This window comes from Colossoma macropomum, unplaced genomic scaffold, assembly GCF_904425465.1.
Source record: "Colossoma macropomum unplaced genomic scaffold, Colossoma_macropomum, whole genome shotgun sequence".
NCBI classification, from domain to species: Eukaryota; Metazoa; Chordata; class Actinopteri; order Characiformes; family Serrasalmidae; genus Colossoma; species Colossoma macropomum.
This window is the reverse complement of record NW_023494790.1, coordinates 918,088-930,587: the sequence shown is the minus strand read 5'-3', so window position 1 is coordinate 930,587 and position 12,500 is coordinate 918,088.

Genomic DNA, 12,500 nt, shown 5'->3' with positions numbered 1-12,500 from the left:
CTGCTGGTTTTTAAAGCTCTAAATGACTTTAAAGCTCCTGAACGTCTGTTTATGATCTCAGATCTGCAGATTCTGACCTTCTGAACACCTTCAGTAAAACACAGAAAACCTGGAGAGACTCTTTCAGTTATTCTGCTTTTATTAGACAGTTAAGCTCAGAGCTGACTTTTCACAAACATCTGAAAACGTGTCTCTTAGCTTTTAATTAATATTCTACATCTGCTTTGGTATTTATCTTTTTCATTTGATCTGTGTCACTGTCTTACATTATTTTAATTAATACTCATAGTTTCTACTGTTACTGTTAAGCTGTCTGAAAAGCACTTTGAGTTGCCACTGATATGACAAGTGCTCTATAAATAAAGATATTATAAAATAAATAAAGTTGTTCTTATTCTTTCACTATACACCATATTCCACATTCTAACACTATATACTATGTACTATATGCTTACTCTATACACCTTATACTATGTTCTTCCACTGTCCACTACACCAGGGGTCGGCAACATGCAGCTCCGGAACCACATGCGGCTCTTTACTGCCCTGTTGTGGCTCCACAGCAGAATCAGATTAGTAGGTAAAAATAAAATAATCCTCCTTTACAGTAAAATAAAGCTCTGCTGATCGTTCAACACAGTTTAACAATAAATGGTCTTAAACTCTGGAGTTAATGTAGAACTGCTAATTCACCCTTTAACCCTGAAGATCAGCGCAGACTGCTGGTCACCATAGCAACACAGACAACAGTCTCGCCTAGTTAGTAGCTAACGAAATGGCAAAGAGAGAGATTTAAGACGAACATTAATAATTTGGAGACGAATTGACTTATTAGTGTTTATAATCACTCCAGCTGGTTTCCTGATACGTTTAATCTGCAACGACAAACTGTCAAAAACTAAAAAGTCTCAAAGCTGAAGTCATTTCTTGTTCTCCAGCTTCTTGTTCGAGTTTTCCCGTTCCACCTTAATTGGTGCAACAGTTAGCTACATAGTTAGCTACATTCTGGTGCTTCAGGCACCATTTAAGGTGGAACGGGAAAATTCGAACAAGAAGCTGGAGAATGAGAAGCAACTTCAATCTCATAATAAATCAAACATTAAGAGACATTTTATAAGAAACTGTTCTACTCTTGTGGAAAAGTTTCCTGCCGGAGATGCGAGAAAAGTGGCTACAGCTGAGCTAAAGATTGAAGCAGAGTAAAGTAAGTCTGTGTTTTTGTTTATATTATATTTTTACCCTAGACTAGCATATCAGCACATACTGAGACATATTTACAGCCAAGATGGTGAAACGTTACTTCAATGAAATGGACACGTTGTGGCTCCAAAGGTGGATTGTTTTTTGTTGAAATTTGACAAAACTGCTCTTCTTAACAGTTGGGTTTCGACCCCTGTGCTATACACTATGCTCCATATTTTACACTGTACACTATATTCCTACTATTTTACCACGTAGTTCATCATTTAGTGCTGAGAGTTTTGTAAGATATTATCGACTCTAACTGAACACTAATTGAACACTAATGTTCTGCGCTAAACAGAAATGACAAATTATCACATTAATTATCACAATTATCACTTATAAAACAGTTTAAACATTCCTTCCAAATGTACATATATATATATATATATATGAAAACTAAGCTGTCAAAATGTCTCGTTTTGAATCCACTGTTTTTGTGATGCCATGAAAACCAACTCATTTACATATATCTGCCTATTTATCTTACAGCAGTTTAGCCCCACCCACTTACAGTGATGTTATGAGGAGTGGTTCAGCCTGAATTGCTTTTTTATTGAGGCACAGCCAATCAGAACAGAGATCATTTAGATATTCCAGTCTTAAAGGCTGAATGTACAGTAAGAGAAGCAGCCTGGTTGATTCATTAATTCATTTAATAGTGTAAAAATAAATTATGAATTATAAACCCAGCACAAATGTCATAAATGGGTCTTGGTGACAAATGTAGGCCATGAAACATTTAACAGTACAGCGCGTCACATTACATTTCCCAGTGTGAACACAGGGGTGAACCGAGGGTTTATTAGCCTCAGTGCAATAAATGCAAATTAAATATATTACTTGTTTGTTTGTTTGTTTACTTGCTCTGTCTTAACCAAGCTGGTGCTGTAATTTAGGCTAAGGGCTGAAATATATTTAAGTTACAGCAACTACCTAAAAATAAAGGTGTCGAATTGCATAAGTCGCAACATAAGTGGTCCAAAAAGACTCATGACTCGACTCTGACTCGCACACCAGAGACTCATGACTCCACTCTGACTCGCACAATAGATTCATGACTCAACTCTGACTCGCACATCAGAGACTCATGACTTGGACTCGCACCCCAGCAATCATGGCTTGACTCAGATTCACAGACCAGAGCTCCTTGACTCGACTCTGACTCGCATGCCAGAGACTTATGACTCGACTCGGATTCACACCTCAGAGGCTCATGACTCTGACTCGCACATCAGAGACTCATGACTTGACTAGGACTCGCACCCCAGTGATCATGGCTTGACTCAGATGCGCAGACCAGAGCTCCATGACTCGACTCTGACTCGCATACCAGTGACTTATGACTCGACTCAGATTCACACCCCACAGACTCATGACTTGACTCCAATTCAAACCCCAGAGACTCATGACTCGACTCTGACTCGCACCCTAGAGACTTATAACTTGATTTGGACTCACAACCCAGAGACTCATGACTTGACATGAACTCGCACCCCAGAGACTTATAACTTGCCTCGGACTCGCATGCTGGAAACAAATGACCTCGACTCGGATTCACACCTCACAGACTCATGACTTGAATCCAATTCAAACTCCAGAGACTCATGACTCGACACTGACTCATGCTCCAGAGGCTCATGACTCGACTCGGACTCAAACCCCAGCAATCATGGCCTGACTCAGACTTGCAGACCAGAGCTTCATGACCCGACTCGGACTTGCACGTCAGAGACTCATGACTCGACTCAGACTCGCACCTTAGAGACTCATGACTCGACTCTAACTGGCACACCAGAGACTAATGACTCGACTCTGACTCACACGATAGAGACTTATGACTGTACTTTGACTTGCACCCCAGAGACTCATAACTAAACTCAGACCCACACCCTAGAGACTAATGACTCGACTCGGATTTGCACCTCAGAGACTCCTAACTAGACTCTGACTCGCACAACAGAGACTTATGACTGTACTTTGACTTGCACTCTAGAGAGTCATAACTTGATTTGGACTCGCACCCCAGAGACTGCTAACTAAACTCAGACTCACACCCTAGACACTAATGACTCGACTCGGATTCACACCCTAGAGACTCAAATTGCATAAGTCACAATATAAGTGGTCTAATAAAGATGTTACAGGCCCCTCTGAGACCACTGGTGAACACAGTACTTGCACTGAAAGTGGCTGGTAAACAATCACTACAGACACTGGATCTGAAACAGAGTGGACGCTCATACTTTCATCTTCTTACCCATTCGGATCATCCAGCTCCACACAGTCTCCGCAGGGACTTCATCACCTCGACACGTACAAATTACAATTACGCTCATGCCACAGGTATCAGACTGAATCAAAGACCAGCTTGGAGCATCGTGTCTGCACTGTTTTTCATCTGAAGACCCTCCATAAGCCCCTCCGTGTTTTTATACACCTGCTCTGTCGTTCTTCTGTCAGGCAGAAGAGAGGAGCCGCTGTCCTCCGGGCAGCCGGAGAGCGATGGCATTCATCTCTCTGTTCTTTACCTCAGAAGAATGAAACACCCAAGGTTATACAAGGCACTCTCGCTCTATCTGTCTCTCTCACTCACTCTCTATCGCGCCGTGTCTGATGCGCATAAACAGTCTCTCATCTGTGGATACACACACTTCAAACGTCGTTTGATATCTCGTGCTCTCATACATAAAGAGCGCTCAGATGATAGAGATGTCTTACACCGCTGCATATGCGGACGCGCGGGTATTCCACAGTATGGAAGCTGCCAAGAGCGTTTAGTCTGAGTGTAGATTGACACATAAGGAACCTCAACAGCGGCCAAACCCAAACGATTAAAGAACCGAATAAAAAAATGCATGACAACAGCAAAGATGCACCTGAGGAGGCACCGCAGCGACCTGCAGGAGGTCTGAGGACATACGGCTCTCTGCCTGTAAGACCTCTGTGTATGTAGCTGTTGAGTTAAATTCACTGTAATTTGGTGCAGTGACAAGTACAGATCACAGGTTGACATGACTCGACAGAGATTCATGGCTTGACTCAGACCTGCCTGCCAGAGACTCATTACTCGACTCAGACTCGCATGCCAGAGACTCATGACTTGACTTAGACTTGCATGCCAGAGACTCATGACTCAACTTGGACTCACATGCCAAAGAATCATGACTCGACTCAGTCTTGCATCCCAGAGACTCATGACTTGACTTAGATGCGCATCCCAGAGACTCATGGCTTGACTTGGACTCACATGCCAGAGACTCATGACTCGACTCAGTCTTGCATCCCAGAGACTCATGACCTGACTTGGACTCACTTGGACTCATGACTCGACTTGGACTCACACTCCAGAGGCTCATGACTTGACTCGGACTCAAACCTCAGTAATCATGGCCTGTCTCAGACTTGCAGACCAGAGTTTCATGACCCGACTCGGACTCGCACGTCAGAGACTCATGGCTCGACTCAGACTAGCATCTCAGAGACTCATGACTCGACTCCAACTCGCACGCCAGAGACTGATGACTCGACTCTGACTCACATGCCAGAGACTTATGTACTTATACTGTACTTTGACTTGCACAATTTGGAGACACACCCCAGAGACTCATGACTCAACTTGGACTCGCACGGCAGAGACTTATGACTCGACTTGGACTCAAACCTCAGTAATCATGGCCTGTCTCAGTAATCATGGCCTGTCTCAGACCAGAGTTTCATGACCCAGACTCGGACTTGCACGTCAGAGACTCATGGCTCAACTCAGACTAGCACCTCAGAGACTCATGACTCGACTCTAACTCGCACGCCAGAGACTGATGACTCGACTCTGACTCGCATGCCAGAGACTTATGACTGTACTTTGACTTGCACAATTGACTTGCTCAATTTGGAGTCACACCCCAGAAACTCATGACTCGACTTGGACTCGCACGCCAGGGATTCATGACTCAATTCAGACTCGCACCCCAGAGACTCATGCCTCGATTCAGACTCGCACCCGGGAGTCTAATGACTCGACTCAGACTCACACCCCAGAGTCTCCTGATACCGGATGTCGGAGCCGATGTTGTACCTTTGTTAAAAACAATGGTTTCCAGTGTTTGGATGCTCTCCGGTGTGCGATGCCCTGAAGTGTGAATGGATCAGTTTCATTGATAAACTGCTTCAGCCTTAGTTCACTCTTCTTCTTCTTCTCTTCTTCTTCTTCCTCCTTTAAACCCCTCAAACCTCATCTGACCTCAGCCACTCTCCTCAGTCCCTGTAGCAAATCTAGCTAATGAAAGCTGTTTACACTACACAGCAGAAGCACTGATTTTAGTTGTACGTGTAGCAGCTTTATTGGGTGACCCGGGGGGGTTCTGTCTGTGCGTGTCCGTGTGAAAGAGTGAGAGAGGCACAGGCTGGTTGGGTAAACTTGAATCAGATTTTATAGTGTGCAATGAAAAACTCCCATCAGTCCGGTAAACAACACACTAACGCCTAACGCACGAGACTCTTTTTTTTTCGCTGCGCTGTTTCCATAGCAACGCCTATTTTCCAGTCCTATCTTTAATGAAAAGGTAATGAGAAGAGCGTAGCATCCCCAACTTCATTAGCCCTACCAGCCCGAGGATGGGCAATATCCAGGGCACGGTCATTTACGGAAACGGGCAAGACGGTGGAATTGGAGAAATATGTATAATAAAACACAATAAAAACAAACGAGGCTAAATTTGGACGCGCTTCACGCTTCTCTGAATTGTATCTCACATGGCTGGTCACCTATATGATCAGGTAGCCTCTTCCATGTCCTTCTTCACGTGGACGAAGAGAATTCAGCATTTAGCTCGTCACGTCTTCCCGTCTTCCGCCCTCCGCGCCCTTCAGAGAAAGGGTGAGAAATGAGAACATGTGAATATGACTACCTAATAGGAGTTCCCACTTCAGTTTATCCAGATGTGATTGTCCTCCCTTTCTCTCCCTCCCTGCCCTCGTCCACGTGGACGTGTTTCATCTCAACAGACAGACAAGGTGATGAAAGCTGGCTCCGGAAGTGAGTTAGTCAAAGTGGCTGTTTAAATGTTAAAAAAAGGACTTAATTAGCAAGCAAAATGTGACATTTTTCTCTTTGAGCGAAAGCCAGGCGCTCAGGAAGGCCTTGCAGAGGGTGAAGCAGCTACTCGGAGAGCTCTCGACGGAGCGAACGCAGAAGGAGGAAAGGAAAGGTGGAGAGCATGCAGAGAGGGCCAGATGTTTCGTTTGAAAGCGGTCTCATTTAAAATGCAGACTATGGCAGCAGTATTGTATAAATGAATAAAATCAGTGTTTTTCTCAAAGAGTGGGCCAGGAGATGAACAGCTGGCTGAAAAGTGAGATTTACGCATGCATACTAAGCTTGAGCTGCCTGACGATAGTACCGAGAATCGGCAGTGGATTCCACCCATCTTTGTGGCATCAAGTTGGATGATTTAAATGAAAAGCACAAAAATGAAAAACATTTGTTTTTTTGTGCTTTTATTTTGAAATCAATGTTTAACATCAGACCTAATATTGTCGCCATCCACCCAAAAAAAACAAAAGAACGAATTTTGTAATTATTATTTTTTATTTTGCTTCCAGCAGTGCTAATATTATGATGATGAGTGGACCAATAAAAATACTCCAAAATTGCTTGGAATAAAATCTCTTCATCAACTTACATCAAAAGTGAACAGCACAATTTACCACCTACTCACTATAACATCATTATAACAATAACAGGCCACAATAACAGTAGTCTGTAGGCTTACCTGAAGGGGAATTCCACCAATTTTTCAAAAGTTCCGCATAATTTAGTGATTCGTATATAAATCATATGATTCCAAATGGTTTGGTTTGAAATGGTGCACAAACATAGACATTTTATTTACTATCCAAAACCACCAGTGAACCTACACGAGTCTTCTGAGTTTATATGGAATGATGATGATGGAAAATAGTGGAAAATCTGGGAAAATAAGTTTTCTTTCGCCTCACAACACCATGCATGTATCCCTCCACCATGAATGAATTTGAAAAATACATTTTAGGCTAAAATCTTCTCAAAACTATCATCAGGCAGTGAATTCATAACCATTTCATGTAGGAACTTTCTGTGAGGGAGCTTTTAGAGGTGGACGTCTGGTTCCTATCACCACCACTGTGAACAGCTCTGACTCTGTAAGTTTCTCCAGAACGGAGCGTTTCACACCAAACCACTCTGAATGACCACCATTCAGTGGAATTCCCCTTTATAACAACTTTAACTTTTTTATTGTTTTAACAAGAAGTCACTTATGGTGTGATTTATTAAACTTACAGCAAGAGCTACCAAACCACAGCAAGGACGACATTAGCCAACATGCAGCCCCCTACGGACGAGGCTCTTTGTTCTACTTGATACCTACTGAGTGCCAGAGCTGGTGTAAAACACAGTGGATGCTCTTGAAGAGACATTTGGGACGAACAATGATACACCCTTCTGTCCTCTTCTTGGAGAATTACTAGTTGTTGTAATTTGCTTGCACTAACTTAGCAGCTTGGGTTGTGCTACTCCAGGTTGCTTGAGAAACACCTAAACCCTAGAGAGGCACCTTTTTAGACTGACCATGATATTCAACAGCACTCCTGGCAAAAGCTGAGCACTGAAAACCCCGACTCTGTCTTTGCTATTGCTACAGAGCTAGCTGTGCCTAGCTTGAGTACAACCAGAGTAGGGTTGACACTGCTGTGTCTGATCCACTCAGACCAGCGCAGCACACACTAACACACCACCACCACGTCCGTGTTACTGCAGTGCTGAGAATGATCCACCACCCAAACAGTACCTGCTCTGTGAGGGTCCATGGGGGTCCTGACCACTGAAGAACAGGGTAAAAGGGGGCTAACAAAGTATCAGAGAAACAGATGGACTACAGTCTGTAACTGTAGAACTACAAAGTGCACCTATATAGTAAGTGGAGCTGATAAAATGGACAATGAGTGTAGAAACAAGGAGGTCATAATGGTCATAATGTTATGCCTGATCGGTGTATACAGTTCACCATTCTGCCTTTCGGCCTGTCGGGGTGAAAGAGTTAAAATATTCCCTATGTATGTTTCCAGCCACGTTTTAGCTCAAGGGCACCTTTAAGCTCTAGTTTATTTGCACTGGCTTAGGGATACATTCTCTAAAGTGGATAATAAAGCACTTGAGCCATCCTGGATAAGAGCATCTGCTAAACTCTGTAAACAAAGCATAAACGTAGTTACATGCAACCCTAGTGCCCAGCACACAACAGCAGTATCCTCACTCGGGTGTGTCTCTGGTGTTGATTCCTTTACGCAGGAAGGTGGACATGATGTACACGTCCTTGTTGAGTTTGTGGGCAGTATGGACATCTCACAGAGACAGTGGGAGCAGGCCTATAGGCTGGAGGCTTATCAATTCCGCATGTTTCGATACTCGTTTTAACAAGCCTTCATCCACTTGGACTTTCCGTTTCCCCTTAAGGGAATCCCCAGCGCCATCTTCAGGGCTGTTCCATTAGTGAATTAGGTCAAGTGAAGTTCATTAGATGAGCCCATGGAGGGGTGAGGCACTGACTGAACTCAAGTGTAGACTTTGGTGAGCAGAACTTGCCCAGAAATCATGTGTCATCTGACCCATTTCCCTTTTCAAACATGAAAAACTGTCTCTTTGGTTCTATCTTTATTCTGTCTGCGTTCTGAGAAGTTTTGAGGTGTTGAACTTCAAAGATTTTGCATTCCAAATATCAGGACTGACATGTGGAACATGCCTCTTTTATACATGAGAATAATAAACTCCCTAAATGTATTCTTAATGTACAAAATCAAAATCCTATCAGATTTGTAAATGAGGTTTTTTGGAACAGGTCAAATACAGATAAAACCTTCAAATCCTAAGAACTCACTTTCTGATTGAAGTTATGAGTTTCAATCTGGAAAAACATAAAAAGAACTCAAACAGTTTACAAGTAATTTGTTTTATGACATAAAATTAGTGTTGTACATGTATCAGAAAATTAAATGTAATGCTTTCTATGAAATTTTTGACATTTACATTATTTATTTTTTCTGACATTTATTTCTCATTTTAGGCCAAATCATTTTTTTCTGATTCAAAAAAGCACTGCAGATTAAGTATAAAGGTCAGAGCTAAATATTTTGTCCAGTGTAGAGGTCAGTTTGAGGTAGAAACCATTAGTATAAGTTTCCTTTAGTCAGACAGCAACCAGCTACTGTAATAAACTGTCCCAGCAGGTCAGTGTAGCCGGTCAGTCTAAAGGCCATGTGAGGTTTTGTTTTATATCAGAAATGAGACTCTAATGAGGCAAAATGTCTTATTTAGGGAGAAAGAAGAAAAAGAAAAGAAGGATGAAGGAATTAAATTAACGTTTTTGTTGTATTTAGGACTCCATTAATACAAATGTTTACTATTTTATTACCTTTAAGGTTTAATATTTATAAAGTTTAAGACAATAAGAGCTGTAAGGAGACAGAGTTTCAGCAACATGTTTTCATGTTTCATAAAGTTTTATAACCTTTCCTGCAGTAACTGAGCAGAGCGGCGACATGACAAAGAAGCAGAAGCTGACTGGTCCTCTTGTGTGTATTCGAAGTGCTGATTGGCTCATAGAGAGAACTTATAGAACTAAGTCAGAGTTTGACTTTGGAGACAGAACCTTTTTTTTTCTAGATAAAGAGTCCAAAAATGCACACAACCTAAAAAAACACCTAATGATAGGAAGTTCTCACAGAATAAGAAAATGTGAAAAACTCAGTTTTGACAAAAATGTCAGACAGAACCTCATAATTCCAACGAGGACGAAATGACAGATGAAGCTGTTTATGAGCCTTAGCAGTAAAAATACTTCAAAGCATTAACATTTTAAAACGATAACAATCAATTTGCCGGGCTTTAGGTTCACCACTTCACTCTGCTGGCTGGCTAATTAGCAAGCTAAAGGCTACATGGCTAACAACAACAAAAATAAAGGCAATACCGCTCAGTTTATAGCCAGACTAAGCAAATATGCATATATTTTATGTACATTATATTCAGATTTCTCTAAAAAACATGGTTTGCGGATTCACACGCTGAGGCTAACCTAATCAAAGGCAAGTGAGCTGTGATTGAATAATCCACTAAAGACACTTCTGGTCAGTTTGGCGGCCTTGCTGTGTGCTAATAAGGTCAGACAACATTGACTCAGTTTTTCACATCAATCACCAACAGTGGCACAAGATCAATGGGCTCCTTTACCTTCTGCACAGCCTGTTGACAAGTAGGACTTCCTCGCTTGTAGAGCGTTATGGAGCACAGCTACGTCGTAGGCAGTGCTGAAGGGGGTTTCACTGATGGATGTCAGTGTGGTTTCGCTCAGCTGTGCTTCCTGGAGCTACCTCAGCTTTACTCTGAGTGAGGCCTATTTGTCAAGATGTGGTAAAATCACAGCATTTCAGAAACAAATTGATGCACATTGTGCTAAAAAATGACAATTCACGCATTTTCATACTGTCATCTATAAACATATGATGTCAAACTGAACAGTGAATGGAAAAAGACACTTTGTCAGTTTTTTAGTGTAGAAAGTTTATAAACAGCTTAGAAAAGTGTTCAAGAAAGGCAAACGGATCTGCTTAATGTTTGATGTTGGATGCGTTTTAACTATAGGCGTTTATGCCACTCAAAATAAAAAACTGTCGACAATTTTCTGCTCTGCAAATCAAAAGATGAATGATCTTCAAGCGCAGTTTGCGATGTGGTGAGCAGACTGAAAAATGTGCGCTTTCCCACAGGAATTCAAATAAATGTATACGTCTCATTCCTGTTCGAATTTGCTTTGCAAAGAGCCACACCATCACGTCCAAACTGAGAAGTGATTGAAGTGATTTTGAATGTAGTTGGAAGATGATCACATGTTCTGCGTTGGGTGGGCATTCAGCATCATGCACCCTAAAGGTAAGTGCGTGTCCCATTTGTGCAGTTTAAAGGAGAATTCCCTTTATATCCTTGAAAATGTCTGCATAATTAAATAACTAAGATGTAAACAAAGTCATTCTGATTGTGATTCTATAGAAACTACAATTGTTCACAGTGGTGGTGATAGGAACCAGACGCCTGAAGAGTCACTAAAAATGCCTCTAAAATGTTCCTTACAGAAAGTTATTGTATAAAATTGTCACCAATATATTGCCTGATGTCTGTTTTGTGATAGGCTAAAATACAAACACTTTGTGGACAAAAGTATGCAGACACCCCTCTTAATTATTTGCAGGTATAAATTTAAGCACATAGCCATGCAGTCTCCATAGACAAACACTGGGTCGTACTGAAGAGCTCAGTGACTTTAAACATGGCACTGTCATCGGAGTCGGTCACACCAGTGACTTCAGCTAAAAGCTTCATATGAAATCAAGAGCTAAATGAGAAAATCTCTGATAACTGAAAGCCACAGTGGACTCACCATGAGCTTTTCTTCATAGATCCTCAGAAAACAGGTAAAAGGAAGTCGAGTGATGTCATCAGTGTGACTTTTATTTCAAGAGATTATTTGTTACGCAGTAACACCAGTGACACGACTCCTGGGGAACTTTCATTATATATTTTATAAAATTTATTTGGCATTTGTTTTCTTTATATCATTTAATTTATATATTCCACAGTCATGTATAGATTATTGTAGTTAAAATAGCAGAAAAACATGTTTTTTCTTCTAAATACGGCCTCAGCCTTCACACATGACTGTGAGGACGAGCTCTTCTGTGGTGTTTGGAATTCTATATGATTGATTTAAAAACCAATATATGCTAAATTGAGGCTCAAGAAGGTGTAACTGTTAAAATAATTTATTGTTTTATGTTAAAATATAAATAAATTGTGACCCTAACGTTTTTTAAGTGTGATATATCTGTAAACGCCAGGGACACAAAAATGGACGTTTCCGTACAGAAATCAGAGCCTGTAAGTTTCTCTACATGCATTTCACATCAAACCACTCTGAATGACTTTGTTTACGTCTCAATGACTGAATTACGATGTTCAGAAACTGAAGGGATTCCCCTTTAAGCAGAAGCAGACGCTGGCAGCTCATTATCGTGCTCTTCCTTGTGATCTGCGCTTTTCTGCGAGTTCTTAATGATCCATATGACGTTTCTAGCTGAAGTCTGAACCTACATGTGCTTTTGACTGGAAATCAGTGTACACTCCCTGTCTCACTCACCCTCATCAAAGGCACAGACCCCCCTGCTGTAAT